Genomic DNA, 9,789 nt, shown 5'->3' on the forward strand with positions numbered 1-9,789 from the left:
ACCTGGCCACCAGGGGCTGTGGTGAAACTCCTGCTCCAAAGGCAGCGGGAGGCAGAAAGCTGCACGTGGCCCCCCACCCTGGCTTTCTGTCTCACAGCTGTGGCTTTGGAAGGGAGGAGGGAGCTTTCCAGAAAACTGAGGCTCCAGATGGGCTGTGGGAAGGGATCCAGGGCTGGGAGGTGGCCCTGCAGACCTCAGGCCCTCCACTGTCTCCCTCCCACCCCAGCCTTTCCGCACTCCTTTCCTGCCCCAACAGGCTCTCCAGGGCCTCCTTCCTGCCTTGAGGCCTACAGGACCACTGGGAGCTGCCGGCCTGGTTAGTGCAGTCACAGCTCCTCAGGCAGGGCTTTAGGGGCATTAGAGCAAGACCAGGAAGACACAGCCCTCAGAGCTGGCAGCGGAATGGGGGCTGCGGGTGAGTGAACAGACCAGTAGCACCTCCAAGGGCTCTCCTGAGGATTCAGCTGGTCAGTATGATGATGACTATGACTAATAAACAACAACAAGGAAACAAGGACAACTAAATGTAATGTGGCATCTGGATGGGATCATGGAACAGAAAAAGGCAGTAAAAGTGAAGAAAGTGGATTTTAGTTAATAATGTGTCCACCTTTGTTTGTTCATTAATTGTAATAAATGTATCATACTCATGCAAGATCAGTTACGAGGTAAACTGGGCCTGTGGTGTATGGGAACTGTCTGTACTATCTTCTCAGTTCTGTAAATCTAGAACAGTTCTAAGACTTAAAAGTGGTTGGAAACAACAAGAATGGCCTGCGGTCTGCCATGATTACAGCGCCAGGCCTTGCTTGTGTTAGCTCCTTATACCACCTGACCATCCTTTGAGGAAGGGACTGTCACCAGCCCCACGTCCTGGCACTAATTCCTGCAAGTGATTAGCCTAGGGCCCAGCAGCGTTTGAGCTCAGCAAACATTAGGAAACTGAGCTCAGCAAACATTAGGGAACTGAGCTCAGCAAACATTAGAAAACGCAGCTATTATAATTAGCAGCTGCTGGAAGGGGAGGGCAAGAGCCTTGATAGCTAAGAGCCGGGTTCTGGTGAGGTTGCAGAGAAAAGGGAATGCTTATACGCTCTTTGGTAGGAGTGTAAATTGGTTCGACCACTGTGGTAGGCAGTGTGGTGATTTCTCAAAGAGCTGAAAACAGAACTATCATTTGACACAGAAATCGCATTACTGGGTATATGTCCAAAGGAATATAAATTGTTCTGTCATAAAGACACTGAACATGCGTGCATATGTTCAGTGCAGCACGATTCACAATAGCCAAGACATGGAATCAAATGCCCATCAATGGTAGACTCAATAAAGAAAATGTGGTACATGCCGGGTGCGGCGGCTCACTTCTGTAGTCCCAGCACTTTGGGAGCCGGAGGTGGGTGGATCAGGAGGTCAGGAGATCGAGACCATCCTGGCTAACACAGTGAAACCCCGTCTCTACTAAAAATACAAAAATTAGCTGGGCGTGGTGGCATGCACCTGTAGTCCCAGCTACTCGGGAGGCTGAGGCAGGAGAATCGCTTGAACCCAGGAGGCGGAGGTTGCAGTGAGCCGAGGTCGCGCTGTTGCACTCCAGCCTGGGCGACAGAGCGAGACTCTCAAAAAAAAAAAAAAAAAGAAAAACAAACAAAAAAAGAAAATGTGGTACACATACACCATGGAATACTATGCAGCCATAAAAAAGAATGAGATCATGTCTCTTGCAAGAACATGGATGGAGCTGGAGGCTATTATCCTTAGCAAACGAATGCAGGAACAGAAACCAATACCACATGTTCTCACTTATAACTGAAGGTTAAGTGATGAGAACACATGGACACATAGAGGGGAACAGCACACACTAGGGCCTATTGAAGGGTGGAGGGTAAGAGGAAGGAGAAAGGTGGAAATAATAACTATTGGGTGCTAGGCTTAGTATCTGGGTGGTGAAATAATCCATACAACAATCCCTCTGGACATGCGTTTACCTATATAACAAACTGCATAAGTAACCCTGAACCTAAAATAAAAGTTTAAACAAAAAAAGTTGGTTCTAATGGTGCCCCAACCACTTTCTTAGCTGTGACTCAGATGCATTATCTATTCTGAGCCTCAGGTTTCCTGTTTGTAAACTGGGGGTGATAATGCTTTCCTTGCCCGCATGGTGGATAGGAAGACACAAAGAGACAAGTCATGGGCACCAGGTGTAGTAATAATTTAATGCTTGGCAATAATTCACTTGTACTGTGATTAGAGCTCAGCTGGGAAAGCTTTGTGGGGCGGGGTGGGAGTCCCTCTGGGAGCACAGTGGGAAGAGGCACCCAACACAGCATCAAGGGTGGGCGACATGGAAGTGTTTTTGGAGGAAAGGGGTCCTGAGCAGAGGTGGGAGGAGGCAGGGAGGACAGGGATGGTGCGATGGGGATCTGGGGAGAGCAGGGCTGGAGGAGGAGGGAGGAAGCAGGTCACACAAAGGTCCAGGACAAGGACTCCAGGCAGGCTGAGGGTGCTGGCGAGGGAAGGACTAGGAGGGGAGGGAGAGGAACCAGGTAGGAGGAGGGAGTGGGGTGGATTTTCCCTGAGGGACGATGTGGAAGTTTTAAACTTTTAATTTTGAAATTATTTCAGATTTGCAGAATTTCCATATAGCCTCCTCCAGATTCCTCAGATGTTCACTGTTCACTTTTTACATTTGCTGTAGCTCCCGCTTTCTCTCTGTGCATGTGTGCAGAGACACACACACACACGCACACACACGCATGCACACGCGCACACACACACACAAGCACACATTCTTCCATATCATGCAAGAGTGAGTTGCGGAAATGACAGATTCCCCTTTACCTCTAATTGCTTCAGTATACATTTCCTAAAAAAACAAATCACCCCTACAGTCAACTGATCAAAATCAGGAAACCAACACTGGTATAAACACAACGATCTAACATGCAGACATTATTGTAAGAATTAAAGAGGAAAGAAACATGAAAGGGCGGTTCAACAGGCAACAGGGACAGGTTTATTTTGAGTAAACTTGAGAGGGGTGGCTGGCCGAGTTAGGTCAGAGCCCCACTCTCTTACAGATTAAGAGTTTTTAAGGATTCAGGGTGGGAGAGTTTATCAGAGGCTTGGACTGCTTCTGTGTCTCTTTGCTGTGCATATCTGGGAGGGAGAGTTGTGTGTCTGTTCCCATATATCTTTCTGCAGCTACAGGCATATCCCCTGAGTCTGCTTTTAGCTTCCCTATCTTAGTGCCCCTGAAGGGAAAGGACTGTGCTTATTAAGGCCCACTGTTTTACTGGGGCTCATTGTGTGAGGGTGAAGTTTGACAGTTACCAAAGATACTTTCCCTCCACCCCCTTCTGTGCCAGAGCTGTCTTATTTGTATTTTACTGTCTGCTTTTTCTGGCTGTTGTAGTTAGAAGAGAAGTGATTTCCTTGAAATGCATAAGGCTAGAAAGGGAGCTGGAGCTTAAAGTGGCAGTATTTGTCCAAGATGATGGTGCTTCTGCTCTGGCAATTATTCAACATCTGCTGACTGTCCTAACCGTGACTTTCATGGCAAAGGAGTACAGTGGTTTTGGGAGTCTGCAGGATCCAATCCAGGCTCAGAGTCTGGCTGGCGTGCCTCTTGGCCTCCTCTGATCTGGGACTGCCCTTCTATCTTCTTTTGTCTTTCATACCCTTGGCATTTTTGAGTAGAGCCGGATGATTTTGCAGAATGGCCCTCAGTTTGGGTTTGTCTGGTGTTTTCTGCTGGTTACATTAGATTTAGTTGATGCATCTCGGCCTTGTATTAGTCCATTTGGCTGCTGTAACAAAATACAGACTGAGTGGCTTAAGTAACAGTCTTTTTCTCACAGCTCTGGAGCCTGGATGTGCTAGGTCAAAGTGGCGGCAGGTCTGGTTGCTCCTGAGGCCTCTGTCTTTGGCCTGCAGACAACCGTCTTCTCACTGAGTCCTCACGTGGTCTTTCCCCTGTGCTGGTGCATCCTTGGTGTCTCTTTGAATGGTCAAATTCCCTCTTTTTCTGGCTGGCACGGTGGCTCATGCCTGTAATCCTAGCACTTCAGGAGTCCGAGGTGGGCAGATCGCTTGAGGTCAGGAGTTTCAGACTAGCCTGGCCAACATGGTGAAACCCCATCTCTACTAAAAATACAAAATAATTAGCTGTGTGTGGTGGTGCACACCTGCAATCCCAGCTCCTCAGGAGGCTGAGGTGGGAGAATCACTTGAACCTGGGAGTTAGAGGTTGCAGTGAGCCAAGATGGCACCACTGCACTCCAGCCTGGAAGACAGAGTGAAACTCCATCCCAAAAAACAAAAACAAATTTCCTCTTCTTCTAAGGACACCAGTCAGATTGGATTAGGGCCACCTTAAGGGCCTCAATCTTAAATCACACTTTAAAAGCTCTATCTCCAAATCCAGACACATTCTGAGGGATGGGGGTGGGGGGTTAGGGATTTAGCATATGAATTTTGGGGGGATACAATTCAGCTTGTACAGAAGTGATGTTGTGTCCTTCTCAGTATCTGGAGGCACACCCCGCTGGCTTGTCCTGTTATTGCTGATGTGACTTTGATAACTTGGATAAGGTGGTGTCTGCCAGGTTTCTCCACCATAAAGTAATGATGTTTCTCTTTGTAATTCCTGAGTATCTTACAGGGAGATACTTTGAGACTATGTAATTAATCCTGCTCCTTTTCAAATGTTCACCGGCTAGTGTGGTGGTTGCCAAGTGGGTGGTGGTTCTCTAACTCTACCCTTCCTTCTGCATTTATTTGCTATCATAAGAGAGAACTTTTCCTAACAGGGGCTTTTAGGGGCCAGAGACAGAATCAGCTGGAGTCTTTGAGAGGCCTGGATTTTGCCTGGTGCTCACTGTTTATGGGCACAAGGGCCCTGGGAAGTCACTTACCGGCTTTTTTCTTCTATCTGGAGAGTAAGGATGAGAATGATTATGGTGGGGATGCAATTAGATAAGACACGGAGAGGTGTTTCCCCACTGGTCATGGACCCATGGGGAGAGTGCATCTCCCAAGGTGCTGGAAATGGGCAGGGAAAGAGAAGGGGGGCTTCCTCAGGGCCAAGGGCAGAACACCTTTGGGAAAAGGGTACCAGACTATCTGAGAGAGAGAGAGAGAGCGAGCACGAGCGCCCTGAGCCCCCAGTTACGACTCTACGTTCTTGCAAAGACTCATGGACACCAAGACTCATCAGCCTGGGAGGATCCCAGCTCCTCTGCTCACCCACTGGAGACCTTGGAAAGGTCCCTTCCCTGCTCTGTGACTTGATTTCCTCATCTATAAAATGGAGTTATAATAGCACCTAAATTGTACGGTTGCTCTGAGGATTAAATGAGATAATCCATGTGAAGCAGGCAGAACAGGGTCTGACTTGGTCATCGTTTGAACATGATAGCCGTTACAACCACGATTATTTTTATTGATAAGGAGAGAGGGTCAGATGGAGGTGACTTGACTTGGAATCTTGGCTTTATCCACTTGGCTTCTGGTTTTTGGGGTTTTTTTAGAGATGGGGTCTTGCTATATTGCCCAGGCTGGTCTCAAACTCCTGGGCTCAAGCAATCTGCCCGCCTCTGTCTCCCAAAGTGCTGGGATTACAGGCATGAGCCTCCACACCTGGCCACTTGGCCTCTTTGTAAACCTGTTTGTTTATTTCTTTCTTTCTGTTTTTAACCTATGAATTTTATTTTAAAAAAATGGAACTTCAGTTTCTTTTCTTTCTTCTTTTTGTTTTGAAACGGAGTCTCACTCTGTCGCCCAGGCTGGAGTGCAATGGCGCAATCTCAGCTCACTGCAAGCTCCGCCTCCCGGTTCACGCCATTCTCCAGCCTCATCCTCCCGAGTAGCTGGGACTACAGGCGCCCGCTACCATGCACGGCTAATTTTTTATATTTTTAGTAGAGACGGGGTTTCACCCTGTTAGCCAGGATGGTCTTGATCTCCCGACCTTGCGACCCGCCTGCCTCGGCCTCCCAAAGTGCTGGGATTACAGGCGTGAGCCACCGCGCGCCCAGTTGGAACTTCAGTTTCTTAATCTATAAAATGGAACTAAGAATACAGTCCACCTAAGTGGGGGCGCCGTGAGATGTAAGTATCAGTTGCTTGCCCTGTCTCCTCTGCGAATAGAGCCCAGGGAGTGCACTGGAGGAGGATGGAGCCTCTCTAAGCTGGAAAGACAAAATCCCCTTTTTCCATGCATGCCAGGAAACCAGCAGGGAGCAAGCTGCCTCACTCTGGGGCCTGCAGAGTAACCCAAGGGCAGCGCCAGCTGTGTGTGTGTGTGTATGGATCATGCTCGCCGCAGAGATGCTCCCAGAAGGCCAGTGGGAGCGCATTTAACTGAAGACAGGCAGCCCTGCTTCCCCTGAGGGAACAAAGAACCTCAGAGAATCTCATCAGCTGGGAAGAGCTGGGCTCTGCTGCTGGACCACATGGCTCTGAACTCCAGCTCCTCTGCTCCCCAGCTGAGCAGGCTTGGTAGAGTTGCTTAAGCTCTCTGAGCCTCAGTTTTCCCCTTGGTGAGTGACAATGATAGTGGTACCTAACTCAGAGGGTGTGCGTGAATATTTGATGAGCTCATCCATGAGAAAGGTTCAGCCTTACACTGGCACATAGTAAGTGCCCCATAAGTGTTAGCTATTACTATTTTCTTTCTTTTTTTTTTTTTTTTGAGATGGCGTCTCACTCTTTCACCCAGGCTGGAGTGGAGTGGTGGCATCTCGGCCCACCATAACCTCCGCCTCCTGGGTTCAAGCGATTCTCCTGCCTCAGCCTCCCGAGTAGCTGGTATTACAGGCGTGCACCATCACACCTGGCTAATTTTTGTATTTTTAGTAGAGATGGGGTTTTGCCTATTGGCCAGGCTGGTCTCGAACTCCTGACCTCAAGTGATCTGTCCGCCTTGTCCTCCCAAAGTGCTGGGATTGCAGGCATGAGCCACCGTACCCAGAAGCTATTGTTGCTTTCAATGTGTTGAATGGTGCCCCTCAAAAGACATGTCCACAACCTAACCCCTGGAACCTATGATGTGGCCTTATTTTATAAGAGGACTTTGCAGATGTAATTGATTTAAGAATCTCAAGATGAGAGCACCCTGGATGATCCAGATGAGCCCTAAGTCCAGTGACCAGTACTCTGTGAGAGACACATGAAAAGAGGGAGGGGGAAGGCCGGGTGAAGAGGAGGTAGAGACTGCAGTGATGCAGCCCCAAGCCAAGGGACACCTGGAGCCACCAGAAGCTGGAGGGGCCAAGAAAGTCTCCTTTTCTAGAGCTTTCAGAGGAAGTGCTGACATCTGATTACAGACTCTGGCTTCCAGACTGTAAGAGAATAAGTCTCTGTTGTTTAAAGCTGCCACGTTTGTGGTAATTTGTTCTGACAGCCGGAGGAAACAAATACACCACTGTTGTTTCTGTGACGATTGCCTGGCACATGTGTGGGCCTGAGTCCAGGCCAGGGCTACCTCTGCCTGCTGTGCTTTCTTGTCTTCCTTCCTACTGTAAAGCTATCAGTCCCCAAGGTTGTACCCACTGCAGGTGAAGACCGAGCCATGAAGAATTGCACCAGACCGTGGGTAAGAAAGGTTCCAGAATGGGGCCGGGTGCAGTGGCTCAGGCCTGTAATCCCAGCACTTTGGGAGGCTGAGGCAGGCAGATCACCTGAGATCAGGAGTTCGAGACCAGCCAGGCTAACATGGTGAAACCCCTTCTCTACTAAAAATACAAAAATTAGCCGAGTGTGGTGGTGCATGCCTGTAGTCTCAGCTGCTTGGGAGGCTGAGGCAAGAGAGTCGCTTCAACCCGGGAGGCAGAGGTTGCTGTGAGCCAAGATAGGGCCACTGCACTCCAGCCTGTGCAACAGAGCGAGACTCAGTCTCAAAAAAAAAAAAAAAAAAAAAAAGTAAAGGTCCCAGAATGGGTCACCACGAGGGACTGGGGTCCTTTGGGGTCTGCACAGGGAAGCCAATTTTAGAGATTCATTCTGTTCAGCAAACATTTGTTGGGACCCCTCTCATGTGTCAGGCCCTCTGCTTGCCTTTGGAGGTGAGGAGATAAAATAGGAATAAGTCTCTGTCTTCAGGTGGCTCATGAAGGTGGTGAACAGTTGTGTGAACAAGAGTTATCAGGGAAGACAGGGGGGCTGCAGGTCAAGTGAAGTGGAGATGTGGGAGGGAGGGACAGCATGTGGGTCTGTCTGAGAGAATCAGCAAAGGCTTCCCAGAGGAGGCAACCTCTAACCAGGGTTTTGAAGGATGAATAGGAGTTCACTGAGAGGCCAAGGGAAGAAAAGGCATTCCAGAGCAGAGCACAAACAGCATAAGCCAGGGCACAGAAACAGCCTGGTGTGCACAGGACAGGAGGGGACAGTGGTGAGTGCTGGCTGATGACAGAATGCCACTAGGGAGTGGCAGCAATGCCGGGGGAGGCTTGGGTGGGACTGGATCACCGAGGGGCTTGTTGGCCATGCGAGGAGTCCTGTGGGTGATGGTGGCACCAGGGAACTCAACCTGGGCCTCCCCAAGGTATGATTTGGGGCCCTGCCATGCTGCTCCTCTACTGGGTGTGGGTAGCTCGAGGGCCTCCGAGCAAGGGGCTGGAGGATCCCAGGGCAGGCCTCGCCCTGCTTCCTGCCCTGCATCTCACTTCCTGTTTGACTGACTTCTTTAAAGTGGCCAGAAAGGAACATAAAAAACGCTCCTAGAGGGAGAAGAAAGCCCATCTGGGCTGGGCCTATGCCTGGGGGCTCCATCGGCCCCTCCTCCATTCCTTTGCTCCCTTGGCTGTATTTGTTAAACATTGATGCTGTAAGTATCCTCTGAGTATCTAGTGACATTGATGTTCTCAGAAAGAGGCCCTGCAGGATGAGTCGTGGAGGGGAAGTGGAATTCCCAGCAGCACGTGCCAAGGCATGGAGGTGGGGAAAGAAAGGATGGGGTAGCTGTGGACATGAGGAAGGGGGTGCAGGGACTGGTGGTTGGTGCACTGGATCCTGAGAGGCCTTGAATGCTAGGTTGGGAACCTGGACAGCTCCCATGGGCAGCAGAGACGCAGCAGAGGTCCCGTGTGCCAGGAAGCGACAGGCTCAGATTCATCTCCTCCACGGCAGAAGGTGATGCTGAGGCAGCGAGGGACCTGACTTCCGCTCTTGCTGCCTCTGATGATAAGTTCCAAGCCTTGGAGGGGGTTGTAATTTAGGGACTAGGGCCTGAGTCTGAGTGCAGCTGCATCTTTCTCCCAGTCCTGGGGGACACAAGCCATGGGATAAGGCAGGGCACGGCTCTTCTTCAGAAAATGCCTCTGGGCCCTGCTCATCTGGAACTTGTTTTGGTAACTTTAAGCTTAGTAGCTTTTTTTGTTTACTTAGTAATACATTTCCTTTAGAGAGATCTAGACATGAGTCACTACAGTGATTACCGGACTGGAAACAAGGACTGAGAAGGGGCAGATGAGTAAAGGTTTTTTAGCCAGAAAAGAAGCACCTCAGCAGGGTGGCCGGGAGAGGTTGTGCAGGATGTTCACTGCACAAGGATACCAGTGGAAGGGGCAAGGGTGGGCTGAGATCCAGAGGAAGGGCTGTGCCTTATCTCAAGCCTGATGCCCTGATGCTGAGATGTGTCTGTGGGGTGGGGTGGTGGGAAAGGAGTGATTCTTTTTCTTAGTCCAAGGAGAAATCTGGGCTCCAACCCCTGTCCTTTGAGGGTGGGACTGTGCAGAAGGAACACCATTTAAAGTTCATATTTTACTACTGTGAAGTTACTTGCCC

This window comes from Pongo pygmaeus, chromosome 9 (genome assembly GCF_028885625.2).
Source record: "Pongo pygmaeus isolate AG05252 chromosome 9, NHGRI_mPonPyg2-v2.0_pri, whole genome shotgun sequence".
NCBI classification, from domain to species: domain Eukaryota; kingdom Metazoa; phylum Chordata; class Mammalia; order Primates; family Hominidae; genus Pongo; species Pongo pygmaeus.